Source organism: Limulus polyphemus, unplaced genomic scaffold (assembly GCF_000517525.1).
Source record: "Limulus polyphemus unplaced genomic scaffold, Limulus_polyphemus-2.1.2 Scaffold1495, whole genome shotgun sequence".
NCBI classification, from domain to species: Eukaryota; Metazoa; Arthropoda; class Merostomata; order Xiphosura; family Limulidae; genus Limulus; species Limulus polyphemus.
The window spans coordinates 160780-176821 of record NW_013667105.1 but is presented as its reverse complement, the minus strand read 5'-3'; the positions used below and the strand labels follow the sequence as shown (position 1 = coordinate 176821).

At 34.6% G+C, this 16042-nt stretch overlaps 1 protein-coding gene across 9 annotated transcripts in view; it reads left to right on the top strand.

Annotated features, from left to right (window-relative positions):
- LOC106463829 (neurocalcin homolog) overlaps positions 1-16042 on the top strand; it is a 48454-nt gene that overhangs the window by 12431 nt on the left and 19981 nt on the right. For 3 of the 9 annotated variants that reach the window (XR_002611578.1, XM_013923909.2, XM_022391452.1), the window contains exon 2: positions 8158-8257. The gene's annotated coding sequence lies outside the window, so the exon portion shown is untranslated. Of the gene's footprint in view, positions 1-5696; positions 5712-8157; positions 8258-11237; positions 11398-14817; positions 14970-16042 lie in introns of those variants that run through there. The other 6 variants (XM_022391453.1, XM_022391449.1, XM_022391451.1 and 3 more) reach the window with 5 other exon arrangements.

Genomic DNA, 16042 nt, shown 5'->3' with positions numbered 1-16042 from the left:
CTTAATGTGTATCTACATCACATCAAAGCCTATATCCTGTAATGCCTTAATGTGTATCTACATCACATCAAAGCCTATATCCTGTAATGCCTTAATGTGTATCTACATCACATGATTTTTCTGTTCATCATTATATTGCTAGCAGATGTTTATTCCAAATTGGATTCTGAAAGTAAATTAATACTGGTATAGGCTACTGATGTACATAATAAACAGAATCCTTGCTAGATTTCTAGTTTTACTACAAATACTTATTAAAAAACAAATAATTAACCCAGTTGTATAAAACATTAAGAAGAATCTCAGAACGCAGTGTTTTGAAAAATGCTGTGTAATTATATATATATATAAATTTGGTCAAAACTCAAAAATGGCACTACTATCAGTTCAGCATTTTAACCCATAAATATAAATCGCATTACAAATAGTTCTGTGAACAGTTGGAAATACAACTACTACTTTGATTTTGTATTTCAAAAATTAATACCTGTGTGCTGGAAAGAACTTTGAAATATCATACATACATATATATATATATATATATATTTACCGGTTTACATTAAAACTTCATTCTTTTCACCACTACCCTCTAACCAGTAACATAGACTTTCTATTTACGTATCGTCGGTGATATCTGTGATTGGGGGGGGGGGGGGAGTTCTGCTTCCTTGCGTGACGAACAGGTATGGCAAAGAAGCACCTTTGACGATAAAACTCTTGCTGTTGTTTGCACGCGCTCGGTTGGTTTTCTTACACGGAAGAATCCAACACGCAAGACAGCTGCAGGTGCGCGTGATAGTGATCTATAAAAGTTTATACGAGCCTCTTAAAAAAATTCCCTGAGTAATTTTATAATGTATAACCGACTGTGAGCACTCCTGGTATTGAGTTGCTGAAATATGAAATAATACGCCTCGCTGAACTCGGAGCGCTATAGGTTTGTACACCTAAAGATAAACACGTTAGTTGTTGCCCAGATGCGTACTGGATTAAAATATTTTACGGAGCTCTACCGTAGCCCTAACATATTTAACATCCAGGGAAGCAAATACGCGGGTTAATTCAGTAAGTTGTTTCATATATTAAAAAAAAAAACAAATCGAAGAAATTATTTGTAATAGCTAGAGAACATCGATTTTAAATAAAGTGTATAGAGGGCGCGTTTCATTTAGGTTAACACGATAAAATCATCATTACAAGATATATATATTGTACTAACGTTTATTTCAGAGCAATCTTTATCTAAATACTCGGGTCTCTTCGTATGTGGCTCGTAATCCATATGTAACTTCGTTTGAAGTTTTTTAGAAAATGTGTTGTACAATTTTAAGACATCTGGTTTCTTGGAATTCTCGAATTTGTGAACTAACTCATATACAAAGTGCATTTCAGGAAAACAAAATTGAATACATTTACCAGTCTAAAACATTGAGTACCTTTCTTTTGTCAGAGCTACACATTTTTTGGCAGGTATAAATATGTTGCTTAGAATTATTTAGCGGGCTGGCACAGTTATGGTGCCCTCCACCCATCAGTCTTGTGTCACGTGTGTGTTTTTATGTCATACAATAAATAGTACCCGTTCACAGTGACGGAAAAATTTAAGTTAATTTATCAATTTAAATTATTTCATGGGCTTTAAAAAGATTAATTGTATTACACTCTTGGTTTCAGTCAGAGCCAAAGTTCTGAGCTACTTATACCGCCCACCGCGTAAAGTAATTGTTTGGCATTTCAGTCATGTTAAGAGTTACTCAACAAAATCATACGGTAAATCTACATTTTTATTCTTTAAGTTACGTCACATTTTGATATGTGAATGATAGTGTGATTAATTCCTAACAATGTAGTGTAGAATATCCTGCTTGTGAAATATAATTTGTTATCAACATTATTCATGCCTGTTCTCCCATCATTTCAAAAATGTTTGTTAAACTTTGCCTGCGTGCGCAGCTTTTCAAACAGGAGACAGAGGAACGCTTGGACAGACACCACGGTTCGCAGTATATATAAGCTATGATTCATTGGTAATTTTTCCTAAAAGCGTTTGAAATGCATACATGTAAGCTAATTACGAACATTACGAGCTTCTTGTATAAAGGCAATGTATACGTGGGTAAAAAACAAAAAAAAAGGTTCAGCGACAGATGAATATGATTGGTATATGCTACATAACACTAATTCGTATGTGGTGTAAAGGTACTGATTGTCTCGTGAGAGAGTATCGCTAATATTTGACATGCACGTACTTACTTCATGGAAAATTAGTCGCCAAACAATAGACGTCGCGAATGTAGCGCGTGCTCTCCGTCTAAATAGTTTCTTTCTCGTTAATGGCAAAGAGTTGCGTAATGGTAGAAATAACAATGAAGACGTATATGAAGTGTTCGTGACACATGTAAAGAATAACTTAACTTCTGTTTCAGCACGAGGAGAAAGGAGCTGACATAAGCAGTTAAATAAAAATTGATATTAAAGGAGCCCTCTGTACGTGACAAACGTTGTTAAATAGTCAAAGTTTTTTCTTCGATACTGGTGGCCCCAATCGTGAAACAATGGTTTGCGTTTCGTTACTGCAAAAAAAAAAAAAGAAAACTACTCACGCCGTAGGTGTGTTATAAGAGTGACGGTCAAACCCCACTTTACGGTCTTACAAGAGTAGTTTAAGAATTGGCGGTGGGTGCGTTGACAGTGTGTTTTCCCTCTAGTCCAGAAGTTCTCATTCTGTAGTTTTGGACTTCCCTGAGGTTGTCTGTGGGAAGATTGTATAATTACTGAACGGAAACGGTAGTACATTGTATAGATGCCATTGTGATACGCCAAGATAAAAAAAAATATAAAAGGTGGTCCGCGAAATATGAAATATGAGAACTACTGCTCCAGTCTGTCAGTTCAAAATTAAGGAGGGCTAGCTCGAAATCCATTAAACAAACAAAAATGGTAAATTTTATCCAATAGCAGGCATGAAACTTGTCAAATTTTCATTGTTCCGAGTCCATACTTTCTAACCCATAACCTTCTGAACAGTTGTTTCATTGAATTTTGTTGACTTACAAAACATTGCGCAAGTCTGTAGGCTTATAACACTAGAGACCTGGTTTCGTTACCCGTGATGGGCACAACACAGATAGCCCATTGTGTAGCTTTGCGCTTAACAACAACGACGAAAAATAAATATTCCACTGTATTATACAACAGAAAGTATTAGGAACACGAACTTCCTGTTAGCTGGCTAAGGCATTCTGTTTAAGTATTCTTGAAACATTTTCACCCACCTTTGTGTTTTTTAATTTCATAATTATAGTTTCCATTTACTGTTTCTGATCAGTGATCCATAGCGAAATCAGGAAATACAGCGAAGGTCTGGCCTGGGTGAATTTTGAGGGTACGTAAGCGTTACAAATACCCCCCCCCCCTCAATTAGTGGGTAGTAAAATGTTTGTTGAATAACTGGAAAAGTTATTCGTTGGACGAAGGATGTTTTATTGTGTAAAAAAAAAATGTAAAAAAAAACGGATCTGAGGTTCGAACCTTGTATCTTCTGATCTACAGCATGCTAACCACAAGGCCACGCCTGACCCTTGTAACATTTAAAATAAACGTTTGTACGCTGTAACTTACGTTCTCCACAACCTCCAAATAATGAAATGTGTTAGAAAAATTTATGTATGGATTTTTCTGTTTGAAAATTAAAATAAAGTAGGTTCATGGGTCTTATATATGAAATATAGCACAACAGTCAAAGTAAATGTTTATTAGAAAGCTCAGTAAAGTACTTATGGACAATATCTGAATCAGATCTTTAGGGCATTAAAAAAACAGTTATTGACAAAATTAGAGTATGTTTCTTAATTTTGTTTCAAGTTGGCGGCGTTTGTAGGTTTGATACGGGTAACAAAGCAACTGCCCGCGAGATGGCGCTGTGATTATTAGCGGATGGCCGTTCAGTGCAGCGCTGTAAACGTGTTTACACCTATGTGTACACCGGTATCAACAGGAAAGGTAAATTAAGAGAGAGTCAGGTAAGAGACCTTCGTGTTGTGGCTTTTATCACACAAATGTATATGTAAACATCTAAATCAGTGTAGTTTTTGTGATATGATTTCACGATTGCTTTTATAAATGTATCTATCGTGTTTGAATTGTGAGATTTTTACCAACAATTGTCTTGTAAATATTGCAAAATATATAACAATTTTTGTTTAAAAAAATATAAAAAGGAAATACACTTACGCAGTTGTTACGCCTGCTTATCAAAATTAAATAAAGGCCTGTGACATCTATCAGGATTTTCTGTTAAGTAACAACCCATTAGGTCTTCGGTGGGACAGCGGTAAGTTTACAGACTTACAACGCCAAAATCCGGGGCTCGATTCCTCGCGGTGGATATCTCAGTGTGGTTTTGCTGTGAAACAAACAGAATTACCCATAGCTTGGTCACCGTTTTTCGCAGTTATTTCAATACTTCTATTTCTTTATGCATTATACATTAATTACAGAAAGTGGGTGAAGGTGTATGTATTAATTAACTTGTAATACCGTTTTTTTTTAACTGTTCTATAGAAACAGGTCGAGAAGGCGACCGACCTAGATCCCGTTGTTGTGTCCTAGAGCCTAAATAATCAGTTAAAAAACAATAATGTATTATAATTAATTCCTACCGTAAAAAAACTGATTTGTGACTTAAACGAAAATAATGATAATTGCTGTTCACATGCTTAACATGATTCACACCATGAAAGTCGTTATTTATGAAAGCTGATTATGTATGTAGCGCCTAGACCACTATTGTGCTTGTATTTCCAGCCAGCCTGATGAGCCATGCATGGTATTATTCGAAAGGTCTCGTCGGCACAGGACATAGCAAGTCTGGTGTGGTTGACATACAACGTATTCTTCCTTGCATTAAATCACGGGTTCTTAGAATAACGTAAACAGATTGCAATTCGCGTGATTTAGGCTGAAAATGTATTGTAGAAATTACGATGTAACATGGCCCGGCATGGCCAGGTGGTTAAGGCACTTGACTCGCAATCTGAGAGTCGCGGGTTCGAATCCGTCTCGCACCAAACATGCTCGCCCTTTCAGCCGTGGGGGCGTTATAATGTGACGGTCAATCCCACTATTCGTTGGTAAAAGAGTAGCCCAAGAGTTGGCGGTGGGTGGTGATGACTAGCTGCCCTCCCTCAAGTCTTACACTGCTAAATTTGGGACGGCTAGCGCAGATAGCCCTCGTGTAGCTTTGCGCGAAATTGAAAAACAAACAAACGATGTAACGTTTCCTTCATTATTTGATTTCCAGTATAATCGCTCACTAATATACGTAATGCAAGCATGTCGTTCTTTTTACCAGTGTATGGTGTAGGGGAGGGGAATAATTTATAACCTGTAGCAGAACTATACGAGCAGCAGATGTAACCGTTGGAGTCACGTGACGAAATATGTACGTGTTAGCTCGTGGTGAATCGTGTATGTGTTCGTACGTTCTTCTTTGTACCAATAGAACAATGCTGCAGACTGAATTAACCCCGTGGAGAACACCACGAGGCATTCTTGCTTTTAGGAACCATATAAAGGTCCACATGTGTTTGGCATTTTACGTTCTGTTTGCATGGCGATCGATCTCCCGTTCCCCATGCATACAGAGTTAATGTGGTCATTATGTCAGGTGCGTGCTGCATTGGGATTTTCCAGCTGGTAGGTTTTTGCAGGTAGGCCAGAGTTTCAATAGTTTTCTTATTCATGAGATTGTTACTTCCGCATAAGCATGAAGTAGCAACTGAGTTATTTGTCCGCACTTTCCGGAAAGTTCTGTAGAATTAACTTTTTGTCTAAGTGTTTTAATAATGGTGACATTTTTGAAAATCGAAACATGCTAAGTTGAGTAGGCTTTACTCACGCCTGTACGGTAGGAACAAATGGTCATAACTTGAGGAGTTTAATGCGTGTTGTTAATGTTCTGTTTCAAGAGTAAATAAAACCAAAAATAAGAGTAACAGATATTCATATTTCATGATTTTGAATTTAATATGTCATGCTGTGTTGTAGCCTACAGAGTGCATTATTCTTCTCGTGATTCATGGCATTTGCGTGTTTCAGTGACTTCACGACAATACAAATTGCAACGTTGAGCTTCTCTTATGTGACGTCGTTTTAGTGTAAAATGACTGACTGACAGACAAGTAACCCACTTTCCGGGAACAATACATTTAAAATATATACAGCAAATCTTACACAAACAGGAGTTGTGTGATTGACTTGAAAAAAGAAGCACCGGTGAAAGTTATACTAACTCTAATGAGGTCTCATTGTTCAGATGACTGATGTAATCTGCCAGCTTTCTGGCCTCCGTGTTCTGTTGTATCTTCTCTCTACATTTAGTAATAAAGAAATTTAACAGTTCTTGCATACCTACACCTCTACTCTTATGTCACAACTTTTGTACGCGGTCCATTTATATGTTTCACTTGTTGACTATGAAATCTAGCTTTTTCACTTCGTTAGGAATGTAAAACCACTGAACTTATATTTTGAATTTAAATAGCTTTCAGATGGTAATAATGTATTTTCCTCAACCTCTATGAATTTGTTTTCAGGTTTTATTTGCATAAATTATATTCTGACAAAATGTTATGATTAATAACTGGGAATTAGGCCAAACTTCTTGCTGGTGGTAACATTCATTTACACCGAATGGTAAACAAAATGATTTCTCATTGTTGAAGAAGTCTTTGTTTAAAGACAGTGATAATTTTATACAGTCACCTGTTTCAATAAACAATTAACGCCCTTCACGTACTTGCTGACGTAGCAAGACTCCTGGAACTATTCGTATAATGCTTGCTCGAAGAGAATCTCCGCGACAACCTTCTGTGAAACCTTTACATCTGTCGTGAACACTTGATTTTGATACTGCTGTGAATTATATAAAAAAAACACTGGAAAAATAGTGCTTTAATATTCCACAGTTTGTTGAACTGAATGCTATCCTTTTGGCTCTATAGTATGCTTGAAAGCTTATAACGCTAAAATTCAGGCTTCGATCACTTAGAAGATGACAACACAGATATACCCTATTCTGTAACTTTGCCCTGAAACAAACACGTTTTAAGAGAAATAGACACACAGTAGTGCTAGTAACTAATGAGTAAAGGCAAGAAAATATGTTACACTGTGTCAACCTCACTACATCTACCATATCCAGTGTTGACAAGACCTTCCATCTAATATCAGGGCCCATCAGGCCTACTGGGATACAAAAGACACAGTAACGGTCTTGGTGCAACATACACACGTATCATCAGTTTTCATTAACAACAACTGTTATGGTGTGAACCAGGTTAAGCAAGTGACATACACTCGTTATCAATGTTATTTGAGTTATTTAGTAGCCAGATGTTTACGACAAGAATTAATAACATACCGTTATTTTATTTTGTAATTGTAATCGCCGATTGTTTATTTATCTATATTTATTATTTTAATTACTATCATTCTCAAAACTTGCGAACCAGCAAGTTAGTCTTACCCTCGAAGCTGGCAAGTAACAAGAGTCAACGGTAGAAAACCGCATTAGTTTCTTTTCGCCATTTTAAAAGATTGAAAAAGCATAGACATTTCCATACTTGACCGTGTAGTGATACTGTCAGTGTGATATACGAAGAATCACTAGTATAAACACTTGTATATGCACGCACGGTTTATAATGAATTTTACACAGTTTGCTTGCAAATATCCTGCAAAACAAGAAACTTGTCTATCACTGCAAAGAATTCTCGAGGTCTCTGGAGAATATGTATACGCTAGATGTACTTCCGAAAGGTCCCCGTAAACATTCTGTTAAGAGTAAATAAAACCAAAATTAAGAGCAACAAGTATTTTTATTTCTTGCTTTTGAAGTTTATATGTCATACTATGTTGTACTTTACAGAGTGCATATTTCTTCTCGTGATTCGTGACATGCGCACGTTTCACCGACTTTACATATTGCAATGTGACGTCATTTTAGTGTCTACTGACAGACAACACACTACTGTATTGTGGTGCGAGTGGTTAAAACAGGTGACCCCTACAGTCGGTCTTCGGTCCCCTTTCGGGGAAATAAAGCAATTCATCGCAGAGATAATTTGACTTATGGCTTGATCTTGTTTTTTCTAGAAAATGATTGAATGGAAGGAGTAAGACTAGAAGTTTTTAATTATACAATTCCTGATTGGAGATCGGCGTTTCTCAACGGACTGTGATTGGTCTTACTTGAGTAAGTAATCTGTATTCTGCTTACATTGATTAAAACATACGGTTACGCAAGTAAAATGTCTAAAATAAATTTCAGCCTCTCTTTTTAATTAACCAGTTGGATAATATTGTTAAAACGGAAACATTTTCTGACTTTGTTAAAGTTATCCAGACATTTTTCCACGAGTATAGCAGCTTTATCAGAAAATCATTATTGTTTTTTATTTCAAGATGAAAAGATGATACTTTAATATTCTAATCTCATTTGTAGTGATCGTAAGTATTATATGTAATAACTATGATTGAAATCGCGTACTTATTTTCTGGGATATTAATAACAGTTTGCCGTTTCTTTTAAAGTTACTTTGATACTTTATTTGTATCTTTTTTTTTTACTAAAGATTTAGAAGTTTTTCTACAGAGATTATAAAGATCCTAAAAAAAAGGAGTAAATTGAAACTGGAACAACACAGTAAGCTCCGTATCACCTTTTCCAATTCTTATTATTTGTGTTCATTACTTTTATCTGCTTTTTACGCATATTTTACATCCTTGAAGTGATTCACCCGAGAAGCTTCATTTATTGTGAAAGGCGCTAAGTTTAAGACATCCAAACTTTATGTATCTGTGGGATGTATTCACTTTTTTCCCCGCTAAGCCTTATTATTTTGCTTATTAGACTTAACGTAGTTATAGGTATAGACACCTGTAATTTCTCCAGTTGCTTATTATGCCTAAACAATTTCAGTAAAGTGTTGTTATGTTTAAAATAAGCCTAAAGCCTGTTATTAGGCTTAATACAGATACCTGTGATTGGCCTAGTTACTTATTATGCTAAATAATTTACTTATTATGCTTAAACAGTCTCAGTAAAGTGCTGTTAGGTTTAAAATAAGCCCAAAGCCTGTTATTAGGCTTAATACAGGTACCTGTGATTGGCTTAGTTGTTTGTTACGTTAAATAATTTTATTAAAATGCTGTTACTTTTGTTTAGAATTTAGATAAATTCATTAGCCGTAACAAACAATAGTTACCAACGTTGTATCTCTTTTGTTTCATTATATTTTTCATATTTATTTAAATACGTTTTTCAACCAATCACAACTGATAGACACTTTATTTTCTGTTTTGATTGTTGACTCGTTGTGTTTCGACAGTTGAATTATACTTCATATTTTTTTTCCTTCATTTGGTCAGCGGCAAGTTTGCGGATTTGCGACGCTAAAATCTGGGGGTTTAATTCCCCGCAGTGGTTGACCGAGTGTAGATAGCCCAGTTGGCTTTGCGCTAAAACAAACGATCAAACAACTTCATATTTTTTTTCACCATTTTTTTATTTTTGTAGAATCAGAGAGAAGAGACATTGAATATGAAGCACAAATAAAAACATAAGTAGGGTAACTGAACAAATAGAAGGGCTCTACTAGCTTCTGATTACATTACGACAGTCAAAACGCCCTCGGTTTCGTTTTTTTTTTTTTTTAATTGTTCTTGGATGCGGTTCAACGTATTGATTAACGTTAAATCGATGTAAACTCTGCCGGAAATGACACTTGTGTAGCAGTATGCCGTCCTTAATGCGTTCTTTTGGTCTTTGGGATTTTAGAAAATTTAACAGAAAACGCTGTTTTATTTATTTACTTTTTCGTTTGATTGTTTATACAAGGCATTTTTACCGTAGAATTAAAAAAAATACACAAAACATATGACCATGTGCAAACGGAACAAAACAACAAAAACTTCTGTTAAATATTAAATTTTATTATCACCACAGACCCATTAAGGACAGTGTACTTTTACACGAGTGTGAATGAACGTGCTCAACAGTATCCGACTTTCTTAAGAATATAAAAAGGCGTAGAAATTCCGATTGTACATCTTTAGTCAACATTACGTTACGTATTCGATGTGTACGCTTGACAAAGCCTGGTGGTTACGACGATCTGTTCGTAAGCTGTAAATCGCGGGTTCGAAGCCTGTCACCGAACATGCCTCGCACTTTCAATCGTGGGGGCATTATAATGTGACGGTCAATCCTACTTTTCGTTGGTAAAGAGTAGCCCCAGAGTTGTCGGTAGGTGACGCTACTTTCGCTATAGCCTGGCACTTCTAAATTAGGAAGGCTAACGCAGACGTTATATTCCTCGAGTAGCTTTGTGTGAAAATTAACTAAAACAAGGTTAACCAATACGATAACATGCATTTTAAGCGTTTCAAGAAAGCTTTTTGTTAAAATTTTGAAGTTAATTATATACAAAAAATAATGCACAACTTTGGCCGTGAATATTTTAGTACTCAGTGGTATCCAGTTATCACTTTATTGACGACTTAATGATATGGGTACACTTTTTTAATGCAATCATTGTCAAAGGATAACTTAAATTTGATTTTACAAAAGTATAACATGTGCACTTTTTTGTTGTTGTTGGTGGTGGTTTTTTAACTTACACAACATTTCGGAAAAACTTAATTCATCGTGTTTGTCTTGTAGACGATTAAAAATTATCTCTAAATTCCGTATGTAAAAAGATGTCCTATTTTCAACCTGTAACGTTAACCAAACTTCATCCACCTGTTTGAGCTCATCAGGTGACGACGTTTCAACCTGAAGAACCTCGAACGTTTCTACGTGAATACCTTTTCCTCGCGAATCGCATTCCTCGCTTTCAAGAATGTTTGATATATATATGTTGTCGGTTTACGTTATTTTTGTAACATCAAAAATAAACTGATGGTGATATTTAAAACGAACCAGTCGGTTGTTTTACCAGTTAATTATAGTCTGGCAAAAGGCCATAAGTTTTTTAAGTAACCGGCGTGTTTGGTACAGATGTTCTAGACCAAACATTTTGTATCTACAAGTTTATTCGACAACTGTTGCATGCGACAGAAACTGACGTCTTGGTAGAAAAAAATAAAGAACGTAGCAATCATTAAATTGACATTAGTGGTTCATCTTTCTGTAATCCTATAATTGGAACACTTTAGGGTAAAGTACTCAGATGCTTTGTGTTATAGTAATGTTTCATCACATATGCTGTCTGAAAGATTGCTGGGTTTTTATGAGAATAGTCGAAAAGAAAGAGGAACAGAAGAAGATAGAGTTACAAGTTGGATACTTCGTTATTCTGAAGATGTGATTAATAATTCGCCATTGCAACGGTAAGTTAATCATTAATATATATATAACTATGTATTTCTAGGCGCACTTATAAATATATATTAAGAGTTATATGAAGAATGAAAGTTACGACAGTGTCTGTCTTGATGTGTATTTTATACGAATATAAACTCATTCATTTTGAATAAAATTATATTTTTCATTATTCTGAAGTACTACAGGATTACTGTAAATTCTTTAACACTGCTTACTTTAGAGTGATTTATCGAACTTGTAATATACCCAGTTACTTGAATTTTCATTTGAATCCATTCTCAGGATTAAAACCCGGAGATATTTCGATAACTTGTGCGACGGATTGAGACAGGTGATCCAAGTTGCATGTAATCGATTTTTGAAATAAAACTAATTAATTTATCGTGAATATAATTTCGATGTGTGATTAGAAGGATAAATAACCTCGGATTTACGCTACCGCATAGTGGCGCTTGAAAAGTTTAATAAAGATAAGCTTATTCATGTCAACCTTAGGAACTTGACAGTCTGATCATCGCGACACGTGCTTGTGAAAGAGGCGCATGTTAGAAGTTTCTACTTAAGTGGCCACCGGTGGCTCTGCGGTAAGCTTGAGGGTTTACAAAGCTAAAAATCGGGGTTAGATATCTGCGGTGGGCACATCGTAGACAGCCCACTAGGTATCTTTGTGCTTAAAAAACAAATCATGTAATTGTAAGTTCGCACGTGAGCCACTTGTCACGTTTTCGTCACTGAAGCAGTTTGTTGTCAACCTATTGTAAAAGACCACCAAAAAAATATTATTTTTTTTATGGGAAGAGCTGTAGCTAATGTTCTAAATGTGTGTTATAGGTTTTAATGGTGTCTAAAACACGTACATTTTATCATTGAACCCATAAAAATTTCTTTCATTTTTACCTGAACATTCTTGTTAGCTTGGATATCTTGAACTCTGCGGGCACCTGTGAACATGGTTTCTTTTTTTTTTACAGGTTTATATTGTACCTAACGATACAAAATACTTAAAATAACTATTTCCTTCTTCGCATGGAATAAAAAAAAGTAGGTATTTTTGAATTGTGTTCAGGTCGTGAGTGATTTTATAAACATATAGCCATATTTGTCGTGTCGAAAGAAAATAGTGTTAGTTATTAAGCTTTAATCCTTAATTTTAATTGGTGCTCGTGATTGAGCCGTTGCGATAACAACGACATTGGCTCACAGATTCGGGTAAAACATGTTAAATATTTTCCTGTCTTTAATGTTCGGAGCTTTTTTGTAGACTTTTAATTTTGGGGTAGTACATTTATGAGAAGAAAATAAAATGTTATTTTGTCATAAAAATCAAGTCAACTGCATTTTTTTTTTATTCCATATTCATCGTAATTTGTTCATGCGGCTTTACAATCTTTTAACTCCCACAACTCGCTGCCAAAAAAAGCGTTTCGTTCAGTACCATAACTTATCAGTTATGCTGGACAATGAAAAACAAAAGACTGTGAAACGCTATTTATGTATATACAGTATAATGTTTTAAAATTAACGATTTAAAAGCCTAAGTCGGCGAACTACTTGAAAACCATTAAGCCATTTTTATATAAATATCTGTAGATAACTTTATTTTATAACAGTTAAATTCTCATAGTTTTCCTATAGGCTTATAAACCGTACATTTTAAAGCGGTATCTTGTTTTATAAAATCTGTAGTTCTTGGTTTCCAGATAAGTAGTGTAACGTAATATCTGAAACATCGCTACTTTTATTATTGCGAAAATATTTTAATTTTTGATGAAACCACGATTTTGTACACGGAATAAACGAAATTTTGACACAACTAAAAAGTATGATTCAGTGTATGTATGTATGTGTGGGTATACATCCGCCAATGTATATTAGTTTCCTGTTTTTATAAGTAATAATATAACATTTCTTTAAATTTTAATTTAAACGACATTGTGAAATGCGGGAAGCTCGCACGCACACAAACGCATATATAAATGAAGAAACAGTACATTGTATTGACGACTTCAATGCCATATAACAATATTCTATTTAGAATAATACAGTTTGACCTTTAACTGTGTACGTGAGATGTAGAGTGCAGCTGTTGGTTTATTTCACGTGTGCGAGATTGGTATTGTTGAACAGTTATGTTTTAACACCTTGGTTGGCATGGTAACGGTTTTGTGGTGGCGTAGGATGGGTCGAAGGAGTGGTAAGATGTAGATGTTATAGTACATTTTTATGAAAAGCAGTTGTACAAACGCTGCAATGATAAATAAGGTTTGTAGCGTATTGATAGAAAAGTTTCATTTATTCACGATTATTCCTAAAAATTAACGATCATATTTCAACTACTTTTTTTGTTTAAATCGACATTAGTAGAACATAAATGTATATATATATATATATATATATAAACAATGATGTTGAAACTATACCTTAAAAATCATAAATGGCCAAGCTTAGTTAGGGCAAAGTGGTGATAGACACACATATGAAAGATGTTGTGAAATCAACGCATATATTACCAAGTTAGGAATATGGCACTTAATGTACACTTAACCGTTTATGTAGATATAAGCTTTATTCAGATTTGTTCGTCTAAGAATGAATGTGTGAAATTCTGCGAGAAAACGTATCTTTGTACTTCTTAATTGAACGTCTTGGCTGCGTCTCTGTGGTGTCTGACGAAGTTGTTTTTTACGGGCAATAACAACCTGTGGTAGCGACAGTTGGTTCATCTCGACGTTTCGGGTTACTTCCGTTTCTCTCCATCTTTCTACTTGTTTGAAAGTTTCTTTAAGCAAAATCCATTGAAGTCATACTTTGTTGATTTATTCTTACAGCGAAATTACTGTGACTTACACATCATTCTATTTAAAAAAAACATTGAAATATCACTTAAAACGAGGACGCGAGTTGGCCCTATGGCGGAGCTTTGGGTGAGGACGGGGCAAATAGTCTTGGTAGCTTTGCCATAAATACAAATACGAAACGTCGAGAAATGTTTTCTAGGAGGTGCCATGTAATGAAATGCCCGGAGAACCGTTTAGCAGACTTTTGAGAATTAACTTTGGAAACCAATTCAACAAACTTCACCGTATTTCAATGCATGTGCTCATTGTAGTCATTATTTGGACAAAAAGGACGTTTTTGATTTATAATGAAGAAAGGGAAGGGATTATTTTACTATTAAAAAAAAATGTGGTGAAATTAAATGAAAATAAGTTTAATAGATAAAGTTGATTTTAGGAATAAAAAACTTGTATTATATAAACACAATACATAAAATCCTTATTATAACTATATTTCATAAACGCAATACAGTTTACTGCTACTTATGGTTAGTTTTACATCTGTTTTTGTTTATTTTAGCTTAATATATCATCATATCATTTTAGTCGCACTGCGTTAGATTTTAGTATTTTCCTAGTTCATCTTCTAGTCATTAGGTGTCAGGGCAATCGCAGTGATTATGGGCGGTGGAAGTTCTTGTACGACAACGTGATTGTACAGGGACTGAGTTAAATTATCATTTCAGTAGATAATAATAATTTTACATTAACGTTAGAGAGTAACATTGTCATTGCAAAAGGTTAGTATTTGTTGTATTAGAAAAAATAATAATTTTAAGTTAACGTTATGCACTATTGACTTTCAAATTTCAAGTTAACTGGTTGCTTTAGTTTAGTTTTAGTTTAAAGTTTTAAAACTTTTAACTACATATTAATTACCAATAATATTAATACTATATTACGTTAAGTTGAAAAGTTACTATTCTCAACATAAAATAATAATCTTTATAGGCTGTAAGTTGATGTACTAAGAAACATTTTTGTACTGGTTGGTAAAATGAATTTACTACGAAAAAGTTTCCACAATGTAAAAAAAAAAATCTGTTGTTGGCTGCAGTCCAACTTGTAACTTATACGAAAAATGCCATCCGGCAATATTCGTTGTTCAGTTGTGACGTAGTGTTCCTGTAAGTTTTTCACGTTTAACCAAACGTTTGAAATGGATGTCAAGGCCACTTTTTTCATGCTGTATGCATTATCCAGCACCACATAATTTAAATGCTATTTTAAATATTTCCACTATATTATTAATGGCAGAAATAATGTGTAACTGACTGTACTCCTTATTTCAAGATGTTCTCGATAAAATGGGAAAGAAATATACATTGTTAATTATCATATAACTTCCATGTAGTATATTAATTTTTGAAACAAAATTAGAATGAGAAATCACTATATGTAACTAAGTGTGAATTATGGTTTAGTTGTCTGAACTTTAGACATAAATCAGTCCCAACTGTAAGTCAAGTGTCATCAGGTTCAGTCTACACCAGTAGTGTGTACAACAGAATTAACAAAATATGAGTTAAGAACAGTAAGTTGAGTGTCATCAGGTTCAGTCTACACAGTAGTGTGTACAACAGTATTAACAAAATATGAGTTAAGAACAGTAAGATGAGTGTCATCAGGTTAAGTCTACACCAGTAGTGTGTACAACAGAATTAACAAAATATTAGTTAAGAACAGTAAATTGAGTGTCATCAGGTTCAGTTTGCACCAGTAGTGTGTACAACAGAATTAACAAAATATGAGTTAAGAACAGTAAGTTGACTGTCATCAGGTTCAGTCTACACCAGTAGTGTGTACAACAGAA